Raw genomic sequence first — 24,779 nt, forward strand, 5'->3', positions numbered from 1 at the left:
CAAGTAATAGCATTCATCAAGGCAATGTCATACTAGTGGTGGTAGTGTGACTTTTTATAAACACCCTAGAACTCCAATCAAAAGTCTGACGAACAGGAACATGCTAATCTTACAGTAATAAAAATATTTATATTTAGAAATAAAAACCTCAGCCTCTCTACCTATAAAGCATAAGGAGATTGTTTTCATGATCTGATGACAGGCTGCCCTTGAATTCTTACATCATAAACTAAAAACAGCAACAGAGGAACCTCCAAAGGAATGACCCTCTCTTCTGAGACGCACTGAATATACATGAGCTATGTTTGAGTCACTCGGTGCAGTACTTATGGAGTCTTAACACATTGGTATAGTATGCTACAGGTCTGCTGTCACATGCACTAATAGCAGGGTAGAGAGATGAAGTTAATCCCACCTTCATGCACCCAAGGCATAGTCACTGTTCACAGAAGTAGTACCATGGTGCTGTTAGGTCTTTGGTGAGATTGCTGCCCTGTGGCAGCCCCACCGATGGGCAGGAAGGGGCTGAGGGGTGACCCTGAATCAGCAGTCCCAGAGAACCCCTCCCCTGCGGAGTGCTGCTGGGGAAGAAGGTGCCTTTGCCCCTCCTGGGCTCCTCTAGACAGGCTCCTCCCCAGGCATTTCCTGCCGACAGCCATGGGCAGAAGTTAGCATGAAACCCATGTAAATGTGTTTTCAGATGTTTACAGGCTGCAGGTTGCTTTGGTAACATGGTTAAATCCCAGCCTGGGTCTGTTTGACTTCATCTGTGTGGTTGTCTGCATTAGATGGCCAGGATCTCTTTTCCCAGCATGCTCATTCTGCTGTTTATGTGGGACCATGGTCAGGCAGCTCAGGCAAACTAGGACTCTTTCAGCATCATCATTCACAGGAGCTATGCCATTACTTCATCTGTTTTATTTTCCTCAGCAACACAGCCAAACTAACAAGTCCCAGAGCATGTTCCCATTCTCCCTCTCCCGCAGTGAGTGGATGTTAGCCACACACCCCGTGCATGCGATGGGGGAACAATGCTGCATTTCCATGGGGCATAACTCAGCTCTGACTATGCCTCACAGAGCCCAGCCCAGCTCCTCTACAAACTTTGTTGTCAGATTTTCCATGTGTGACAGAAGCCTGACTTTACTGCAGCTGCTTCAGCTGATCAATACACTGACACTAGTTATTACAGAGGCAAGATCATGTGGTGAGAGGTAGAGTCTCATCAGACATGTCTGGACAAATTAAAGACTTTCTATTCCTTACTTTGCTTCTCCACAGCCACCATTTTATTCAGAATATAAGAACAGAAACAAAGGTAGTGAGGAGAAGATGGACTCATCCCTTTCATTTTGAAAAAGGATCATGTCATTGTCATTTACACTTGATCCTCATTGTGAACGGAAGTATTAAAGGATTAGTGAGTCATTTATACCCAGTTATACCTCCAAACATTGGGGTGGCTTTCATTGCTCAGGGTCACTGCTCCTATGTGTGTGCAGAAGAGAAGAGGATTGCCCAGTGCGACTGCCACACCGAGAGAGGGGTTAGCTAACGATTTATTTCCAATGAATTAACAGACTAAGGGAATCCTGTGTCTGGACAGCTTCCGAAAATAACACTGCTTAGTTGTTGTGACAGTAAATCCTAGATTAACGTGTTGTTCTCCCTTCCACCTTTCCTTCTGTTTCTTACTCTTACAAAAATAAAATAATCTCCTCCTCATCAAATAGGATATTAAACATGACTGTCTAGAAACCTGTGTTTCATCTGGGAACACATGACGTGCAAAAGAAAGCCAAAATCCTAAAACTCATGGAAGCTGACAGGAGCAGTGCCTGAAAAAGAGCTATATAAGACTTTCAAGAACTCCTCTAAAGATAGACATGATCCATTTGTTTTACATCAGAAGCTGAAATGGAGTAACATCACAAACTCCGTTCTGTTTTATGCTACATTCTTGAATGCAGTCTAGTGTCAGATAGCTTAAGTTCAGTCCTTAATCTCCATTAAAGACTATCAGTACAAAAAATATTTTTCTAAGTGCTTTTTTGGAGGTGAGGTTTACACACTATTTTGATTGCTGATCATTGAGGCACAGCAGACTTCCATTTCAATCCACCAGTTTAACAACCAGCAGCAATGCAGGCCATGTCACTCAGCTTGGGAGCCTATAAGGCATTAACCGACTTCAGACATAGTAGGAGTTGGATGGCACTTAGTGGCTGTGAGTCCTTGTTAAGATCTGGTGAGGCAAAAGTGCTGGCTTTGGCAAGAATCTGACTTAGATGGTCTCACTGCATCCCTAAGTAATTCTCTGTGTACCAAAGCCCTACTCTACAGTGTGCATTACTGATTTGTACATATGCAAGGCTGCAGTGTGATAACTACATTATGGGAAACTGAACAGCCCATGAGGTGGAAGAGGACTGCACCATTTCTCCTTCCTCATCCTCCCCAGTCCATCTGTGAGTAACCTGTGACTCCCTAATTGCATCCCTCGTTAAACTGCCGAGGAGTGCATTGCTAAGGCCTGGCCCTATGAGCCTGCTGTGCCTGGCGGCTGCATTTAGGTGCTTGATAGAGTCTGTGCCCCAGTGCATCCCCCGGTATGGCCAGGTCGACGCAGTGAAGGGGTCGTTGGGGAAAATGTGTCACCGTGGGCTTTGCCAGGGGGAGACTAAACATCTTGAAGGAGCCAACCAGAAGTAGTTAAGGCTGAAAATGGACTTAATGGAATATAGCACTTGTGTCTGGTATACAGAGAGAGTCCTTGATCACTCACTAATGTCTCTTACAAGATGAATTCCGGTTGTACATACAGGTCTGCAAGTTATCCATTATTACTTAGAAGTCTCTTTTCTTTCAGCTGTGTAATAGAGCAATAAAGATTTACTTTGGGTCTGAAGGCCAGAATCTCTTGAAAAGTCTCTGTTTCAGTTGTAGCTGGAACAAATTTTCTCTACTCTTTATTTCTTCTGATGAGTTTTATGCTTCTCTACTTCCAGGTTGTTTTCACTACAGTATCATAGGCAAACACTGCTTCTGGCTGCACTGCATAGCAGGAAGATATAAAAGCAGTAAGACTTGCATCATGGTTTGAAGTTCTGATTGATACAAGAGTTTTAGAAAATTCTGAAATTATTGCTGAGGTAGGGAGGTATCCAAGCACACTTATGCACTTGGAGGTCTTACTGTCCATGATGAATTTTGCACTTCATACTTCTGCCAATGGAGAGCAAGGTAGAGCAGCCACCTTGTCCTGGTGCCCATTTACAGCTGTCATTAGCAGGAAAATGAACTGAAAATGATGCCTAGGTCATCAACAGGATTTTGGGGTCACAAGCCTTGTATCTTTATCAGGGCTCAAAGTCCTGCTTTAGGTACCCAGACTCCCCCTGCCCTGTATGAGAAGGTCAACTAACTCAGAAAAAGATGCAGAAAGGAAGGGATACAGGCTATGGATTTGGGAGTATGGAAGTCAGGGTACACCCTGGTGTTCCCACCTTCTTTCCCTGACTGCCCTCCCAACTTGCTCCCTCACCCCCTGACCAGCAGCTGGTGAAGAAGGACACTTTACTGACCCTTTGGAGGGGAACTGGGGTCGGGAGAGCTCACCCCATGCTTCTCAGAGGGGCAGCTGGGGAGCTGAAGGTGGCTGTCTCTGGGGTGCTCCAGCTGGTGCTTTCAACAGGCATGGCAGGATCTTCCTCTGAGCTCCTTTTTAAAGGAGTTGACTCAAGAAAAGAAACAATTTTATGTTCCGGTTCAGAAAGGATTAATCTCCACCTGGGAGGAGGTTAGCAGCTGGTCAGCTTTGTGCTGTATTAAATGTGTTCTAAACAATCAGGTCAGGATGACTGTCTCAGGTGACAGAGATGCCATGGAAGAAAGCTGAGTGCATGCAAATCCCTTGAATTCCAGTACAGAAGTCTCACTGCTGGACACAAGGCAGGATTGAGTGTACAGGTCCACCTGGTCAGAGGTCAGGTGAATCCCAGGAACAACAAATCATGTGGCATGGTTGAGAGGTGCCTTCAGTGTTAAATTGCAGCAGGGGAAAACCCCTCTCCTGTTGTTTGACCCCCAGATACCAAGCATGTCAGATGCTGGATGCACAACAGTGAGGCCAGGATGGCAGATGCACTCAGAAAGGAAAGGCAAAGATTAATCTGCACTGGTGTGCATGGTCATCCAACTAGGAATTAAGTCCAAATTGCGTCATTGGTAGCATCAGGGCATTTAGTGGGTTTTCCTTTCAAGAAATGGAACTTCTGATACTTCAAGAACTTTAATGTTATAACACCTAAAGTGCTTTTGGATACCTTTGAGATCAAGTCACAGCCTTGCAAAGGTTATATCTCCAAAACTGGAATTAGGAGAGATTCAGAAACCTCCATCCCTCTGTAGCCATTGTCTACTACTCTGAAGTTTTCACACTCCATGGGAATAATTAAAGATGATGCAAGAATCAGACTTGAATTCCCTGACTTTAGTGTCCTTATCATCACTGAAATATCAGAAGACAGAGAAAGGTTTCATAGGAACAGTTCAGAGATGAAGTGCAGTACTTAAAATTTGTGGCATATAAAGTCATGCTGCCATTCAAATGTGCTTGAACTTGACCGGCCTTTTATTATTATTTTATGTATTTTCTATTATTTTCTTTTACTTGATATTTATTTTTGTGTTATCTGATTTCATTTCTTATATTGCTGCTGTAGCAAGTTTTGCATTCAGCATATTATTCTCTGGCAAGAGAATGTGAATGAACTCTGATTCAGCAAGTCAGCAGCACTGCAAGAAGGACTTCAGGGTCAAAGCAATCAGCTGCTATAGACATGAAAGCATTACACTAAAATAGCATTGCAGTATCCATAGGAGGCACAAAAAATCAATTTCTCTTTAGAGATCACAGAAATAATGATGATGTATTTTTACAGTAGAAGGTAGAATGCAATTTTGTGATGATGTCAGGTCTTTTAGGTACTTGGTGATGTCAGTCGCATAGGTGCTCTGGATGGAATAAGAACAACCAGTATTGCATTTCTCATCAGTGATGGCTGGATCTGCAGTTTTGTTTCAAATAGATGCCAGTCTATTAGTGAAATATCACTTAACCTCAAGGGACACACTGACCTGAAAAACTGAAAAAAAAAAATCTCTCATGGGAACCCAGTTTCTTGTGCAATCTGCATTTTTTTTTTTCTCTGCTCTTCCTTAAAATGCAATAAAAGAAACCCAAAAGCAATTCATCATTTTGACTCAGAATCAGAAAACACTGAGGCAGAGGAAACTGCCTAGCATGAGATTTTTGGTTTTTTTCCAAAGTGACATATTTTACACATGGAAAATACTTCCCAACAGGTTTGGCTTGACCTTGAGATGAAGGCTTTAGTCTGTTCCTCATATATCTGACCTCATATTCATCAGGCAATTACTGCTCAGCCCCATGCAGCCCACCCCCACGGTGCAGGACAGAAGTGCTCACTGGTGCCCTGTGGTTCAGAGCCTGCAGAAGATGCTGGGTTTGACTTTTCTCAGTGACTTCAGCTCTGAGGACAGGGATGCAGGGGACATCCTGTGTCACAGTGTGAAAAGACACTACTCATTTCCTCAAGAACCTGTGCCTCTCTTCCATCTTTTTGCAGGACAAGTAGGCCAGGATGGGCCCCTGGGCTTCAAATGATCTCTCCTTTGAGAGATGGTGTGTCACTCCTGACAGCCTGTGAGCAGCAAAGTCAGTGCAGGGGTACTGCACGTTTAGCAAGCTAAGCTTGGTAAGGTGTTCGGTTCAGGAGCTTGGCAAGTTGTATCTCCTGCCCTGTTTATTTGTTTGTAGGTGAAATAAACCAAAGCCAATGGGTAGGGAATATAATGCTGTAATGCACAGTATCACTTCCCTTCTGAGTTTACATCATCAACACCATTCAATCAGCCCCTTATTACGTACAACCAGGTGCATGATGTTTCTTTAAAATTGTTTAATCACAAGACTACCTCCATTAAGTTTAGGATACAAAAGGCATTTGACCATGCAGAAAATAGAAAAGAACATTTGCATCCCAAGGTGGTATTTTTAAAGTACCAGTTAGAGGTACAATAAAAACTGGAAGTGAAGTTGAAACAATTAAAAAATGCAAAGCAACCCCCCCTGGTATAGAATAGATTATTAAAGTCTTGTTCAAAAATATACACAGATGCTCTTCACTTCCCATTCAGAAGATTGTTTCATATCCTAGGTCAACATTTTAGCACCTTTTCCCCAAGTGATCATTAAAGATGTTTTTCAAAGACAGTTGCCCTGTTGGGAAAGTGGCTCCTGCCTCAGCCTGTCCCCATCCAGAAGTGTTCACTGCTTGGGCTGGCCTGCATGGCTCCTGCTGACCAAAAGCTGAGCTCTCCAAATGGGATGGAAAGTCACTGCTGGGGCAACAGTGACAGGAAGACAGGAGGTGCACTCGGAGAGTTTTTCAGAGCTGTTTTCAGGCAGTTAGAACCTGCAGCTAGAAGTGATATATGAAAAAACCTCAAAGCAACAGCAGTAAGCAGAGTGCAACGCAGTTGTTGTATTAAGACCTTTGAGGACTCTGACCAGGTCTCCTGCATGAGGAAATACTGAACAAGAGATATTTTCTCTTCCACAACTTTTGTTGGCATAGATTATTATATTTCTAGATATTCCTCAGGACTTCACACATGCACAAGATTGTATTTGGGTCTAGTTACTCCTTAGGTCAGATACCTGCAGGCACAGCTGTTTATGCTAGTCTTTTCATCTTAAAGCATCTAGCAGACAGTTTGTGTCAATGAGCTGTGCAAGTGCAGTTGCACATTTTGGGCAAGAATATTTCCTTCTTTTGGTTTTGAAATCAGATAGATTGAACCTGCACAGAGAGGTCTAGGAATTCTTGTCATGAGAGATATTTTAGGCATTGTTCCCAGGGGATCAGGTCTGCTTGAGGGGCTTCTCCTCTTCTTCCCATATCTGAGGCAGTTCCATGCTCAAGATTTTAAACCTTGCATTTAAAAACTTACCCTCCATAAAATGAAGACACTGACTGAGGAAAAATCCTTCCTGTTTCAAATTTGATTTTGCTCCCAGCAGCCTATATCCAAGGAGAGCAAATAACTTTCAGAAACCTGTCTTGCTCTAGATCTAATTATTGGTGAATCAGCAAGGAAAGGTACAGAGAAAACCACTCAGCCCTGCCCAGTCACCAGTCCCAGAACACCTCAGAGGAAGAAGCTGCTGCCAGGCCAGACATCACTGTGATTATAACAGAGGCACATATGGAAATAAAGACCCCCTGTAGCAGCTCATTTAAAGAATAGCTTGAGCTTCACTTGGGAGTTGCCAGCTGGCGGCCAGGACCCTGGAGCTTATGAGTTCTTGGTGGAAAACACATCTGAGAGATTATGTCCTGCTGTGTTGCCTCAGCTATAATTTCCGAGTGGCTTGAAGGTGCATTTCCACGTAGGTGTAATTTGACCTCAGGGTGACAAACTAAGATCAGTAAACACAGTAAGATCCCTACCAGGAGACAAGGACAAAACCTGCCTCCCAAACACAGAGTACAAAGAGCTTGACAAGTCTTTCAAGTTCATTGTATTTAGCAACTCACTATGTTGGACTTGCTGGGCATGGTGCAAAGAACAATTTTGAACTATTGGGAGTATCTTTCATAATGATCTTCTAATGCTTTCAAGAACATGGTGTTTAGGGATCAAATTAATATATTCCAGGATTTACTGCCACACACTGTAAAGAAACAAATAGAAAAAGCCAAATAAAATGTCTTGATTTTCTTCCAAAATGTTGTATGACTATTCAGAAGTATGAATTTGTCTATTGTTTCTCCATGTATAAAATGTTCAGAATGGTAATACTTAGAAAAATATCTAGCATATGAATAATTTTTTTCAAAATCCTTACAGTTGTTTTTCTCTTTAGTATAAGAAAAAGGTTTTTTGCACTATGAAGGATCCAGAAAAGGGTAATCTGCTGACAGATTTTCAGTTCTTCCACTTAAAAATAGCCAAATGGGTTTTTAATTTTTTAAATATCCTTCTGTCCTGAGAATATATGCTATACTTCTGCTAACAGCGTAGTTTTAAGGCCAAGATATAAATTCTCTGGCAGACCTGCCTACCCAGCACAGCTGTGATCAGTTTGGTTCCAACCTTGGACTGACTCTCCAGCTCTATTTGCATCTGTAACAACTGACGGAGTTCATACTGCCTTCCCAATTACACAGTGACAAAAGGGAAAGTGGTTTAGAAGACACTGCTGCCTCATCTAGAAGCCTCACTGTTGTTTTGAAGCCAGACACTGTAATGGAGCTTGTCACAGGCAGATCCATTTTTGCTTGACAAAAGAGATTGCACTTCTGCCCCAAGCCAAGCCGCGTAGGCTGCGTAAAGGTCTGGTTCAAACAGGCAGCTGTAGCACCAGCGGTAAGAGGTAAGTGATTATCTGAGGTGGCAAGCTTCAAGGAAAGGGAGGATACAGAAGTTCAAGGTGTGTGCATATCTGAAACTTATGTAAAAGACTGATAATCTTATGGTCTTGCCACATTGGAATATTGTGTCTTTTCCAAAATCACTTCAGATAGGACAAAATATTTCTGTCAGGCAATTACATAAAAATCTTGGCCCCAAATCAATGAAGGGGTGAGTGCAGTCCTATCTGAGCCTTGGGGATGTTTGAGAGGGGTGCGAGGAGGTTTCCCTTTCACGCAGCTCATGGCTGGTTATTATCTATTAATGCAAGTCACTAACCAGCTCTCAGTTAAAAGCAAGAGATCTAACATCCCACTGCATGGATTAAAGATGTCTTGCTACATAAATAACTGCCTGGAACTAAGCATGAATGCTTTTGCTTCTTTTGTGGTATTTAACTCTTTCTGTTAGACTTCTTCCACTTAACATGAAACAATCAAATGTTCTTAAGGACAAAGAGAGCAAGAGAGTCCACTTCAGGCATCCAGTGGCTGGAGCAGGGACTGCAGGAACACAGCTGCTGCATTAATGAACACTGTGTTAACTTTGTACAGAATATTTGCAGGTAAAGAGACTGGATTGCAGGCCTCTCCCACATTTATGCATTTCCTATTTGTTTTTCTGATTAATCAGACACCAAAGTATTTCCAGTAAGAAGCTTCCTCTAATGTAGAGCACAGAAATGTTATATGCTAGACTCATGCAGGCCCTTGACATGAAGTTTACCTTATTCTGTGCCAATATGCCTTTAATAAATGTGCTTCATCCCCCGCCTCCATAGGAATTCATACTGCTTGCGGGAGGAGGAATGCTTATGCTCATGGAAGTGGTCAGCACAGCACACTGTACTTTCAATATTTCTGCTAGATGTCATAAGCATGAGGCATGAGATGACATCTGTCCAAAGGCTTAGGTTATCTTTGAGAATATAAAATGAATATTCTCCACAATTCAGTAGATTTTTTAGGGGTAATTTGCCACCTACACATACATTATTAAAGCTCTTGATGCACCCAAGTGCTCATCTCTAAGTTACAGCAGTAATATGAAATCCCACAAAGTTATTATTATATAATTTTTCTTGCAAAGATGATATTTTACTGTTGTAATCACTTCTCTCTAGGAGAGTCCAGAAGAAGATTTCATCTCCCTTACTAATGATTTATAGAGTCAACTTTGTGGAAGTATTTTGAGCTTTCCTGTGACCTGCTGAAGCACAATTAATGGAAGCTGTAATAAGAAAAGTTGACTTCCCTCTTCCTACTAAAGAGGAACCTTTGCAGATAGGGTATATTTGGAAGTTTCATACAAAGTAAAATGCCAGCGTGTCCCTGCTCTGTTAGGGAAGGAAACAGGAAGGGGGGAAAATCAATTAAAAGAGGAGAAAAATGGAGAAGAACGAGAACATATTAAAATAAGAACAGTTACAGGGAACCCGACTACAATGGTGCAGAGAGGTAGAGAGAGAAGCATTATAATGAAATAATAATGGATATGCTACTCAGTAAACCCATTCTAGCAAGGGGTTTTGTTTTACACAGAGAAACCTTTTGGCTTTGTTTTTAAAATCTCATTGCCCCAGAGACCAAACAGGCTAAGATGTTAATGGGAGAAAAAGCCTCAGACTCTGTTTCTATATTGGAAGCCACATGAGCCAAAGCCTGGGAGCAAAGGCAATGCCCTCCACACAGGAGAAGAAAGCTGTCTGCAACATTGCTCTGAGGGCCAGGGACTAAATCTGCTTGTGTTGAGGGTTTCTTTGGCCAAAGTCGTTCCTGATGAGATTAGGTCTGGAAATAGCACTGTGTTCTTTAAGGACAAGGAATATAGAGTGCAATTCAATAAAAATTCCACTGAATGTGGTATTCTCCTTCATTTCCTCTTCCACTCTGCTTTAGTGCAATACTGCTCTTCCTTGCTACTGACTGCAACAAAACCTGCCTGGGGAGAATAAGGTTTATGTGCAATACCTGCTTGCAATAAAGCTGGCTGGGCTAAAGAGGAAAGTATCACATAAAGCTGTTCGCTTACTTTAAAGACTTGTCTTTGTTGCTTCAACCCTGTTGCACCAAAAGGATTCGTATTGCTATAATTCTGTAACATGGAAATGCTACTAAACTCACATGCAATGTGTGATGAGATCTATAACCTTTCATGTGGTACATCTCTCATTCTCTAGCATTATTACTATTTAGGTGAAGTCTAGTATTATAATTACTCCAGATAAGAAGTATGTTCTTGACTGCAGTTAAACCCTTCCTGGAGTGAATTCCCTCTATGACAGTAAGATTACTTAAAACCTTCATAGCATCCTTGCTTTTCTCTTGATTAGCAGAAACAACGTTTAAGGAGAATTTTCTGACTTGTTTTTGTAGCAGGTCCCAGGAGCTCAGAATTTACAGTCTTGCTTTTGTCCTTGGAAATGTATCTGCACACTCACACCTTCAGATTGAAGTATAAATATTTTGGTTGCTCTGCTAAAGCCCCATTTTAGGTTTCCTGCTGGGATTTTACAGCCAGAAAAGATCTATCTCCGTTGTCTTTCTACTTCTGAAATATTTTGTGTACTTGAGTTGTACTGTCTTTTGTTTAGAATTTAATTTTGTGTTGGTTTATCTTGAAGTGGTTCAAGGACTGAGTAGAGAGGGTGAGAGTGTTAGACTTCAATGAACACATGAAACAAGTACTTGCAGAAATAAAATCTAAAGGCAAGACAGCTTGGAAGTTTGGAGAGAATGTATGATTGCATTTTGTGAGGGTGCTGAATTGCAATTATTAAAGCAGAGTACTAACGACTAAATAGGTGATAAATTTATATTCTGGAAAAAGAGTCATCAGTTTGCAGCTGAGGTTATGATACTATTTGTAGGTATGAGCCTGCATAGTCTCATTTGTATGTGTTCTAATTCTGTATGTGTGTCCCTATGTGGATTTGTGCTCCCACACAGTGGGCTTTATTTAGATCCCTTGTACACGTGGGATGTGTCATTTGTTTGTGTGTATCACTTTTCCTTTTTAATTTTGACTTGTTTCTTACACTACTCTTAACTTCCAAACTTAATATAAGGTTATAAGCTTGTATGAGAAATGATATACTTCGGTCAGTCATGTGCTACGATTTATACTAATAAATGGTTCACATGGCTCCAATTTCTACAATTTTCTGCCAAACAGATTGCCTAGCTCTGTATGAACACATGAATGTAGAGAGAGAGAGAGTTGTAAAGCTGTCATCTTGTATGGTACTACTCTAGTTGCTAATACATATTCACCTTTAACATATATATACACGCATATAAATATGTATCTTGATTGCTCTGCAACAGCTAGATATGTATCATGCATGTGTTTTGACATCAACACATACAAATATTTATCCACGCAAACATATATGCATATGTGTTGCTTGTGTAATTGTTGCAAAAGAACAAGAGAAAAGTAACTGAAGCATGAGTGTGTACTGTTGTCACAGTGAATATTTTAAAATAACACACAAATGTACATACATGTAACACATTAGTAGATAATTCCTTAAAAACTAGTAGTTTGCCCACCAGTAGACAAAACTACAGGTCATATCTGTGTAAAATAAATGTACATAACATTACACTAGTAACAAGTGACCATTTAATATACTAAAAGCATAAATCTCACTGAAAGACTATTTAAATGAGGACCTTTGTCCTTTTACACAGAGAGATAAGTTCTTCTCCAGGTCACAAGTTGTACCTCCTTCCCAAGAACATCCCCTCCTGCCTATGACATGATTATATTGAGCATCTAAACACTAAATAAAATAGAGAGGAAGAGAATTCAGGAAGCAAAGACATTTACAAGGGAATAAATTAGTTACTGACTAAACATTTTCAGCATTTTGATGTTTCTTGCGTGCCAAGAGACATTGCTGAGTAGGTGTCAAAAGTCCAAGCAGATTCAATCTAAAGATAACCTCAAAGAACATTCCCTGCCAGCATTTTGTTGATTTTAGCAGTTCAGTATGTTTCACAACATGAGATGAATTTTCATTACGTAGTGTATCATACTGCAAGTACCTGCAATGACCTGACTTGAATTTTTCACCCACTCAGGAACAATTTTGCCATTAGCCAGGCTGCAAGAGGGCCAGAGGTGCAAAGTTCCTGCTACTCTGAGGCAGAAGAACATAGCAAGTGTGTTTGGAAGATGAAAAATCTAAACACAGTTCTAGGAAAAATGAAGCATCAGAATTAACTAAGAGGTAAACAGTTAGGGTCTTGTGAAATCTGACTTCTGGGGACTGCTGGGGATGCACTTTCTCACAGCATGTGACAGAGGATAATGGGTCTCACTCCCTGTGCTGTGGTAACTTTTTTTTTTTTCCCAGTGACATAAAGGAGGATACAGGTGCCTGTGTAGCACACATTCTGATGGAGTGTGGTACATTAATCTCTCTTTAAACTGCCCTTTGCTGTGTTCCAGGAAGCACTCCAATGCAAGTGGCTCATGGCTTTGGGGGTGTTTCTAATAACCAGCCCTCCAGCCCCTGGTAGACCTACTTTTGGAAGGACGCACATGTCCAATGCTGCTGTCAGTCCAGCTGAGTTCAGGCGGACGGCATGCCCAGGCACGGCTTGAGCAGAAGCACCTGGGTCTGTAGCTCACCTGTGAATGCCAATCAGTGTCAAGTGTGATTTCAGCTGTTCGCACCCACTTGGTCACATCTGGAAGGTCCATTCCTGTCTTACCAAGACAACTTCAGATGGAAGAAACAAATGCCTTTAAGCCACCCATGCTACGGCAAAGCGTCCTGACTACAAACTTGCAGAGTCTGCTCCCCACAAGCTCCTCAGTCCCCAGGAATGGGCAGAGTAAAAATTATTTTTCTCAGCACAATGCTAGAGTTCACCATGTAAAGAGGCAAATGACTGAAATAATAAGGTAATACACAGAAATGGTGTTTAAGGCATTAAGAGGAGCACACCAAAGGGAAACAAGCAGTTTACAGTAGTCTTGTTCGTGGCTGAATTGTACGTATAAGTGTTTTAAAACTAAGGACATTATTATATATGCTATTACAGTATGTTATATTATACAAAAGCAATCAGACTAAGAAAATGCAATGCTTTAGTGTAATTCTGACCTATCTAAGGATTACTTGTTAAAGCATGAACACCCTTTCAAATCAGTGACAGCGTTTGCTGGATCTTCATTGAAACACTATTTTTTTTTCCAAATAGGAAAAATTATTTGACACTGACACAGTAAAATAATTCAAGCATTGTTTATATTTTGACTTTATGCGTATCAGTCATTGTTTTAATCCAGATTTACCAAGAGAAGCACATCAAATTTACAGATGAGAGCACACTAACCCCTACCTTTTAGAGCACAGGACAAAAAAGTAAAAGGAGAGCTGAGGACATGTTCTATTCAAAAAACTTCAAAATGTTGATAGATAATTTTTTGCCCACCCAAGCACAACATGATTCAGCAGTCTTTTATGAAGTCTAAATGGCCAGAAAGCAGGGAAAAGAATCCCAAAGAAATCAGTATGCTTTCAATCAGTGTCTACAATCAACATATGGAATAATACAACAAAGATCAGCTCTTTGTACAGACTACAGGCAATCCTGGTGCATAACTACCAAGGAAATTAACTTCTTTATTGTATAGTATTATATCTGAAGTGACTGTTGTTCCCCACTTGCTGTATTTTGTCGTTTGGTTGGCCAAGAGCATCTCTTTTGCTACGTTTATATAGTGTCCAACAGAGCAGAGTCCTCAATCAGACACAGGGTCTCTGGACATTACTGGAATAATATGTAAAAGGATACTTTAACATTGCTCTTTGGAGACCTGAGATTAAGTCTTCTGTTTAGCTGCAATTGTTACATTGACAATACAGTTTGAGGTTATGAATGTTGGTCTTGTGGTTAACGGGGCTCTAGAGATCTGGGTTCAGCTCTTGGCTCAAGCACAGGCTTCAGCTGTTCAATTAATCTCCAGTCCCTAACCTGTAAAAGTCATATAATAACATATTTTTTTCCCTGTCCTGTGTCTGTTTCATCTAGTTAGCATATAAACTCTCCAGGGCAGTGATAGTCTTTTTCTTCAGGTCTGTATAGCTTCTAGTACAATTAGGCTCTGATCTTGCCATGCTTCTGCAAGATCTGCTGTATCAATAGAACAATTAATAATTGCAAAGTACTTCTCAATCATGCTGGTTTTTAATTTCTCAGTGAGCCTCACAGTCTTTCCTCTGGTGTCCCTACATAGCCCTTGAAAAGGCTTATTTTATTTGTGAAATGTGCTGGGCCACCTCCTAGAAATCATTCTGTGCATAAAAACTCTCCTGACTCTGCTGTGATGCTGGTATGCTTCTTTCCACAAAAAATGAGATGTTGCAAATTGTTAAAGAGGATGACAGATCCTGCCATCTGACAGTGCCATCAGAATGCTCCATGGTCCCCTGATCAAGGCAGAGATCATAACTTATTTATTTTTTTAAAAAAGCACCATGAATGCTTTCCAAGGTCATCATCTGTCATGCTTACTTTTTTTTTTTTTAATAGCAGTTATGATGTAGAGTGAATGTCCCCTCTTTCTGCACATTTTATTCAGTGAACAGTCAGAAACAAAACCATTTTTGAAGGAATAGCACCTTACTAAGAGAATTGCAGTGTATTGACAGAGTATCAAAATGAATTTACTTCAGACCCAGAGAGGAGACCTCGTACTATGCCACTGAGTGTGCACGAGCACTCCTTTTAGCCACATTTTCTTATCTTGATCTGAATAAATTTCTTCCTCATAGCAATGCAAATGGTTATAAAGTTATTAAATCTCAAAGACTGTAAACACACTAATGCAAAGTGGGACACAGTGTTTATAATATGTCTTTGCACATTTTTGTTTCATTTCATTTTTTTAAATCTGTGTTGGGTAATGGGTAGGTGCTACACTATGCCAGTAGAGACAAAGCATATTCCTTAAATTTATTAAAATACTCATTCCTCTTATTTTCTGTAGGATCTTGACTACTGTGATGCCACAGTTGTGCATGGTGAGAAAAAAAATATGTCCTTTGCCCTCCCTTCATTGAATGCGACCTTGTTGCTGCACGAGCAGAGATGCTCCCTATCTATCATCTCTAAATTTTTCATTATCTACAGACTTGTGTTGTGTCCCTTATTATTATTATTCTTTCTAAGGTCAATGATTTCAACCTTTTCAATTTCTCTGACATATGAAAGTTTTTCTGAGCCTTTGCTCAGTCCCACAACCTGTCTGCAAACTGCTTCCATTCTGCCATATCCTCTCAGAGATCACATGGCTGGTACCACATACTGGACTCTGGATATGTCCTCAGCATTTCTTTAGAGACAGACATCCTAAAAGAATCTATATTCTTCTCTGTCCTCTTCTTCTTTTCAGCTGCCTTTAAGATGTTTTTAGGGTGTGCAGGCTTTTCTGCAATGATGCATGGGAATTTCCTAAGTCACTGCAAGAGTGGGATTCTCACTGCTTAAGAACTTTTTGCTCCCTGGTAATGGATTTGTTAGAAGATCAACAGGACTTTCATGTACAGCATGCATTCCTACACCACGTACAGTGAGAGTTCCTCCCAGAAAAGAAACGCGTCATGGTGTTCAAAGTGTTTACAAGCAGCTCACATGTTCCTGCTTTGCATCCAAAAAGAAATTATTTTATAAACCCAGATTTGACCGATGAAGTCTTGGAATGAGAAGCAAAAGTCAAATAAGAGAATAAAAGAAAAATGCTGGACTACTTGAAAGTGTGTCATGGACTTGCAATTTTTAGGTGAAGGCCACTTCTAAGAATCTGTTCTCTGTAGACAAGACTCCACAGATACTATTCTGTCTGTGAAAGGTTTTTTTCCTGATTACTTACCAGCTACTTTCCAAAGTGAACTTAGTGCTACTGAAAGATGCCAATTCAACAGCTGAGAGGACTGAAGGTCCTTCAGAAGGACACAGGGACACCCATGAGCTGTTCCAGATGGCAATGTGGCTTGGTCCAAAGGGAACTTTCTCAGCTGGAAAGAATGGATCTTCTGTCTACATTATATTTATATGGCCCTAATTACTGCGTTATCTAAATTATTCATAATCTAGAACTGTATCATTGTAGAAAAATGGGCCATTTTGCCTGCACACATGTAGTCACACACGCCACACTCTGAATCCACATGGCAACAGCCCTTTCTTCAGCCATGGCTGCTATTGTGGCACCTTACTGGGGAGGACATGTGGGAGTGTATGTTTTTGCTGTGGAAGACATGCAGCAGTTGTTGAGCATATGCATGGTATTTGCCCATGCTCCTCTTTTTCCTGCCCAGCTGCAGAGCTTTCACCAGGCTGCCATTTGGACTGCAGCATACTGGATATCCGTCTGGCTTGTCTGCTGCACTTGCCAAGTAATGCACATTAGTTTGGTCTTCGCTGTTTTTTTCAGCATGTGAATGTGCTTTCTCAAAATAGGGAGAAACCATGATCTCATTTCATAAAACCCACCAGGTTTTTAAGCATTAAACTGTAGTTTAAGGATACATGGACTCCCTCACTGACAGAGACTCCTTATCCTTCAATTAATTTAATTCTTGAGACATTTTCTATTTCCTCTGAAACTCTGAAAATATTTGTTTCCTTTTCCATTTGGCTGGATGATAAGATCAGAATTATTTACCATGCTGAGAGTAAAAATCCTGCTTCCAGAGAAACAGATTGGCAATCCCCAAATTTCATTTCAGCACCCTCTTGTTCCTCCCTCCAGAGCAGCACGGGTGACAAAGGTTCAAACACCGACTTGAGAGGTGTCCCTGCAACACCCTGAGCCCTCCTGCCAGAGCACCCCAGGCAGGTCTGCTGGAGCCAAGGCTCTCTGTCCATGCTGCCTGGGGCTGCTGCGAGTTGCAGCCTTTGCCCGGCACTGTTCATGGGGCAGGGCAGCCAGAAACAGCAAGCTGAGCTGCCAAGCACTGAACAAGATACGAGACATGCCAAGGAGAGGAAAGGATGAAATGGGCTCATCCAGTCAGATGCAGATATGCTAGTCTGAACAGTGTCCTGGCAAAGAAACTGCAGCTCCAGCATTTCAGGCAGCCGGGCACAACAGGCAACAGGAAAGGATGGAGCCAGCCCAAGGCTGAGGTTCAAACGACTCTGAGTGACTGAGACCGAAAGTGCTGGTGAATTGACATGCAGTGGCCTCACGCTAGCCACGGGTAACAACACTCTTTTGCAAACACAGCTGGGTTACTGTTGTCCAGAGGGGCTCTGGTGGGACTGAGTGAGGCTCTGTCAGCCATGAGATAAGTGGCTGTGACAGTCTCCAAGCTCTCTGAGCAGCTCCCTGCCTCCAGGTGACAGCAGGGATAGCAGAGGGTGATGTGCTTTCATCCTGCAGCTGCTACAGTTCATAGCACTGATGACAGTGGATTTGTACTTACATGACTGACCATGCACTGCTATCACTTGAGACACAGGTACACTTTGTTTTCCCTATGTTACTCTTTGCTACCCTACTGTGGGGGCACTGGCAGAGGGGTGCAGCAAACAACTGAGAGGCCAGGAATGTCTTAGAGGACGTGGTTCATTGCACATGAGTTATAATGGTCATTTCAGACCAAGCCAGATGCATAGAAGAGAACAAAACACGCAGGAGATGTTTCCTGTTGTCCGTTGGAATCAGACTGCACAGGTTTATCCTCACGCATCTCTCTTTTTAATGGTGTTCTGTAAGTCTCCAACTGCTATGCTGTGAACATCTCTCAAGAAATACTGCCAGACATCACATTCACATTCACAGCTTCATTCATTGCCAGCTCTTACATCACCTGCTGTTGGCAGACTCTATCAATGAGGACGGTTTTCTGGCAATTATGTCAGCCAACCTTCTTCTTTATATAGCTGTGTTGTTCTGCATTTGAGATCAGCTGTTATGGTTTATGAACTGGCTTCTTGAGAGCTTTCAATTGACATATTTGCCTGTAGTTTCCAAGTTTAATACACCTTGACTGCAGGTGCAATTCTAATTTTTGCACAAGCACTGCTTTTTTTTTCTTTTTCTTTTTTAAGAGGGCTGTCAAACAATGAAAGGAAAACCTAAAGAGCCTCTTTAGAGAACAACAGCCAGAATCCCTCTAAAATGTTCAGAAAGATATAGGAGGTGGGTCCTGCAAACCTATCAGTCAGCTTCCAAAATCCCCAGTGAGGGCTTGGTTGTTGGAGATGGTTGGTTGAGGATTAGGTGGAAGTTGTTATCACAGGCTGGCTAGGTTATGCATTTCCTTCAATTCAATCCCTCCTGTGCACAGAGCAGCAATGTACCTAACAGCTGCATGTGCTTTGCTTTCCTTTTCAGCCCTGTTCTGGCAAAAAAAAGCCTTTATCAGAGGACAGATTTGGGTACCTTTGTTCATTAATGATAACTGAGATGAAATACAATTTCTTCTTCATCTCCATTGCCTCTGCCATGAATCCCCATGGAATAAAATCTCCTGGGATTTTGCAGTACTACAAGTCAGTTGCTAAAGGGAATTTAAATAAACGGTGCCTAAATTTGGCAGCGGTAATCAGTTGTTTTTTTAATTTCGTTTGATGTCCACAGTCTACAGTTGCAGACAGTTGTACTAGCCCAGCTTGAGGGAAAGGGGATGAGTCCTCCTCTTCAGTTCTGTGCTCTGTTCTCAAGCATTTGTATGCTTGTCTTTCCCTTATTCATTATAATGCCCGGAGGATCGTAGCCAGTCATCGGTACAGGAGGGAGCCTGGATGCTGTTCTTGTGGGAAGTCCACATTCCCTGCAAGTATTGCATAACACAGACTTTCTCTCAGACTGAGTCCAGGATTACTTCCTGCCAGACAATTTTTCCTGTAGCAATGGGACCATATGAGGAAAAAAGAAACCTTTATTCCCTATTAGGGAAACACCTCATTCTTCCTCTTCTCCTCAAACCTAAGATACATTAAAGTTCTTATTATGTAAACATAAAACAGCACTCTAATGAAATTGTCAGTGTCTTTTTATGACATCCCAATATTCTGGTTTGACAGGTTTATAAAACATGTGTGCTCTCTGCCAGTCGCCCTAAAGTGTAACACCTTCCTTCTGCCACCAGCTAATGACATTACTTAAGTAATGTGTGTTATCACACTGAAGGTCATGGGTTTAAATTCTGCTGATCAGTCAAAGCAAATGACATTGCAAAAGCAGTGACTTCTTTTCTTACTAATTTTTTATCCTAGAATTGCTGCTGATGAACACCACACATCCCACTGGCATGGATGCCTCAGAAGGTAAGACCTGCCATGCCATTCATGTTTCAGTACTGGAAAAAACCACTTATGTAATTCTCATACTGCCAAAAATCCACGCCACAGATGAACCATCAAAATACAAGCTGAATTTACTGTATGGTCAGATGAGCAGTCAGAAAACAAATACTTACCTAGAACTGCAAAAACAAGCGCACAGATCCCACAGAAGTTAGTTACATCAGAGTTGTGCATGGCTTTATCAAAATTATGTTTTGAGCACAGGTTTAATGACCAGGGCTACACTGACAAGATTTAGTTATCTTTTGGACCATAAACTCTGAGGATGCACAGGCGAGACAAAAGCTAATCATATGGTCTGAAATACCAATCCTCTTGTTTGTAACTGCTTGCTCTTAATTTGCCTTTTTTCCACTTGTGAACAACTATGAATCACTTTGTGTTCACTGGCAGTGTGAAGTAATAGGATGTTGCACAGCTTTAGGTCATCTGAAGGCTAAAGCATTCTTCATATAACTGAATACTCCCAGAAGATTCACAGCATAAGCTTGTGAACTTTGTTAGTAAGAAACTGTCTTACTCAGGAAAACATACAGCTGAATTTATATGGTATAACTCCACTGAAAGGAATGGAATTATGGCCCAGGTGCGATTTGACCAACCCAGAACCAGTGTCCCAGAGGAGATAGGCTGCAGTGAGTGCCAGACTGTGGTGGTTAGAGGTCCTCAATGTGAGCAAGATACCCCAGTGGCAGACACCTCCCACGTTTCTTCCTTATTTTCCCATTTAACTCCACTCACCCCCTGCCATTCTGTCTTGACCCTGCCAGATGCCAGAGGGATAACTAACCTCTGCAGTGTTGCAACTTTTGCGTTTACCACAGGTCAGTTTTTCCAAGTAAAAAGCAGGGCAGTACCCTTACTCATGCTCCTTGAGATAAAAAGCCAGGAAACATGGTGGAGAAAAAACAAAAGAGAAGAAAGATGACATATACCCATCACATGGCATCTCTGCAGGAGAGAAGAGAGCTGCTATAAATGTGTGAGGATGTAAACCAGCAAACCAGAGTGGGTGGCCACTCCTCTTCTAGGGAACTTCCTAACTCATTTGTGCTCTCTGACTCTCCTGGAAAAAGGAGGATTGCTGGGCTGAGTGGGGAAAGTATTTTTCCTGTGAAGTGAGACAGCTGAACTCTGTCTCCCCTCCATCGTGACTGGGGTTAGCACAGGTGAGCCCTCGAGGCAGCATAATGTGAGACACTAAAACAAGTCCAACCACTGAACACATTTGTGCCATGACCCAGATTTCACCAATGCATGGAAAGTCCCCAAGTTGAACTAGGAAAATATTCCTCAGATTCATTAGAATATTAGAGGCAATCAGAAGCTTGAACTCAGTACTGGAAGTGCACTCACGCCTTGTTCATTCCAAGGGCTGTGAAGCAAAGGGTGGTGGAGTTTATTACTAGTTAACCTGATGGGTGTATTATTACTTTAACGTGGCAAACCACTGTAGGAAATCTTGACTATGATTTTGACTGACATTTGTGTTATAGAACTGATGTTCTCATGACTGGAATTGGTTCAGGCAGTAAGGACACTTTTTTTTTCCTGTCAACTCTAATGTGTCAAAGTAGCCAAATTTTAAGAACTGTAGATGCTTTTCTTTCTTTTTTTCTCTTTCTTTTCTCTTATTTTTTTTCTCTATACACAGTTAAATGTTATGACCATAAGTGCTGAGCCACAAGATGAAAGTAGCATAGGAAGAAGAGGCAAAGCAAAGAAACTGAAAGCTCATATGATCTGAGGAGTGTATGCTCAAAAAACGTCCAAGCAACATCCCTTGCCTTGGCTGTTCCTTTTGATAGTCATAATCCTGAGCCTGCATATCAATAAGAGAAAAATATTTAAAATAGCATATTATAAGAATCAGAGCAGTGATAGAGGTTGACAGGGAAAAGCTTCTGTAGAGGCAAAATGGGAAACAGAAGCCAATGTGCCTGACTGGCCCTGCAGCTGCCAGCCTTGGCTGGCTGATTGCCCCAAAGTGCCTGCAAAGCCTGGTCAGTGCTCCAGCGGGAGAGACAACCTTGGACTCCTTGGTGGCCTTGCCTGTACTCTCATGGACTTTTTTCCTAACTATTGAAAGTCTGGATTGTTCTATGTGGTTTTTTTATGGCAAGGTGTTTTATGAGAGTGTTGTGCTTTGCCCTGCTGATGATGACAAAACTTCGAGTCCACAGGTCTGTATAATGAAACACACTGGCACACTGTCCAAAGGTCAGGGCTGGCAATATGGGAGCAGTGCCAGTTGCTTGCAGTATGAGCGTTATCGATCGTCACATCCTGATTTAAAAAATATTCAGCTGTTGTAAATGTGAAACTAGCAATTCCTCACCTTTTAGAGAGGTGATTTTTTTCTGATAAGACCAGAGGAATCGACCACTGAGCTCTCCAAGAGCCAAAGAAGACTCAGCCACATCCCCGTGGGAACAGTTGTCTACCTGTCATTATTTAAGGTGTTGTCAACAGTATGTTCTGCACTGTGAAGGCTGAAAAAGAAACAGGAAGATATATTAAGCATGTCTGTTATGGTGACTGTGTTTAAAAGAACAAAGAACATTTCACGCTGCCTGGAGTTAGATGCCTAGGGTCGGATTTATTTTTCTTGGCTTTGTATGTCTGTCAAGTCAGTCAGCTGTATCTGAGCTAGGCAACTTCAGCTGCCTGCATAGTCAATTGAGGAGAACAGGAGCTTCCAGAGAGCAAATCACTCTGTCTTATTTTAGACACACATAGCAGTCAAAAGGAGGACCCAACATCTACAAGTTTTTCACTATACACCGACTCCAGTTTTGTACCAAAGACAGGATGCCCACAGGCAGCCAGGGCATGTCTTCATGAGTTCAGTTCATGCAACCCAAGATGATTCGCAATATGACAACATGGAGCATGTAGGGGTGACTGCAAGACCCATTTCAAAAGCATGCTCCTGATGAAGACAAAGATGAAAATATACACACACACAATCTCATTTTTATAGAAGACAAGGCTTTGAATAAGCATCAGGTACAGATTGTGCCAGGCAGGATATTCTTGCTTGGTCTTTATGTACCGCTGTCAAGTGTGGGTGACCTACTTGCTTAGCACTTGCATTGGGGAAATACCACTTATTCATCAAGGAGTAGACAAGAATGGTATCTGAGGAAAGATATGTAACTTTACATTCAGTAAACTCATTTTCCATGGACATAAAGACAACCTGATTTGGCACCCATGAACCTTTTGTTCCATATTTTAGTCAACATTATTGCTGCTATAAAGAAATATTATTGGTGTTTACACTGTGTTTACGGTAGGCGTAGCCAGGACAGGAGAATGAGGAGTGGGAAGTGCAATGCACGGATTCATTCTTGGTTTATTTTGATTTAGCTTCTACCATAACTAAATTATCTTGACAGTGCTCCAGATGTACTAGATGATGTATAGCTGCAAAGATCACTGTCCCTGCTGATCTTACAGCTGCACAGAAACCAGTACAACAGACAGGACAGAAGGCAGAGCAGCATCAAAAATGGTGGTGGAAAGGTGAATAATTGTTTCTGAAAGCTATTTTCACATAGTCAGTTTTTCCAAGTTGTTTCATACCCCCTGCACACACACACTAAATGGCCATTGCTCTGTGACTGTTAGGGGAACTCTTTTTTCCTGTAACTGTGCACGGCTAATGAGGCTCAAACTGATTAAATCCCCAGTATGAGGGGAAAGGTAATTAGTGTGGGCCTCAAGTCAACAAAAGCTCTTCTAGACATGTCCCCTCTTTCACAGAAGTTAACGCCAGGCTGATTTTCAGTAGTTATGCAACCTCTATTCCTCCACTTAGCCCAAAACTTCCCCTGTGAGAACGCAGGGAGATACCTTACAGTAGTGGGCACCGCCTGTGTCAGCAGATGAGGCTCCTAACAGAGTATGAATTGAATGCACCAGGACTCCCAGCAGTCCTTTGGATTGGCCATTTAAAAATGGTGATTAATCTCAGTGAAACTGAACGGCAGACTTGAAGCTGTTGATTTGAAGCTGTGTGTCGGTGCCTCATTCTGAAAACGGCCAGCAGGACGTTTACATGGCACACAGTGTCTCCGAGTTGAGAGTGCAGAATCACTTAGCGTCACATGCTCCCTGCCAGAACAGTTGGAATCCTCTTGGGAAGTCTTTTGTTCTAACATTATTTAAGATATGGGTTCAATATTGCCCTTAATGAGAATACCTAAAATGTACAAAGGGTCAATCACCCTGTAAAGGAAGAGGAAATAGTTGCAAAATGCTTAGGGAGGGGCTAGTGTTAGAAAAGTCCAAGGAAATACGTTGCCTTAAGTAACTGCTGATGTCTACTGTGACTAATGTATTATTGTTCGTACAAAAACACAGGTTATACACTTGCCCATACTGCTTAATGAGGTATTGAACCGAACACTTCTGTATCTTAAAGAAAACTGCTATTTTTTCCCTTGAAGCTTATGCGTAAGAACCAGACTTAAGGGAAAATTTTTCGTCTCTGAACTCCTGTAATGTGTGAGAAAGCAGTAGGATATGAAATGGTGAATCATAGAAATTTCTTGCATTTCAGCAGCAAGTACATTTTGTCAGTGCTGGAAAGCAGAGCTTGCACTGTGCAACTCTGAATTTGCAACTGTGCTCTTGCACTCAAACCCCTGAAGGCATTTGCAATACAAGTCAGACAGGTACAAAGACAAGAGTATCATTTCCAGTGCAAAGAAACACAAGTGTTGCATGGGGAGGGAAGTGTGTGTATGGAATAGAATTGCTTTAAAGAAATACCTGAACAATAAAAGGAAAAAGGCTTAGTGCATGAGGAAGTGAAGGCAGCACCCACAGTGAGGAAATGCATGGTAAAACACCCAGGAAAAAAGATCCCAAGCAAGCAGGCTGCCTGAAACTATGAAAAGATAGGAAGCAAAGCAGCTAGAAATGTAGTGGGAG

This window comes from Athene noctua, chromosome 1 (genome assembly GCF_965140245.1).
Source record: "Athene noctua chromosome 1, bAthNoc1.hap1.1, whole genome shotgun sequence".
Lineage (NCBI taxonomy): Eukaryota > Metazoa > Chordata > Aves > Strigiformes > Strigidae > Athene > Athene noctua.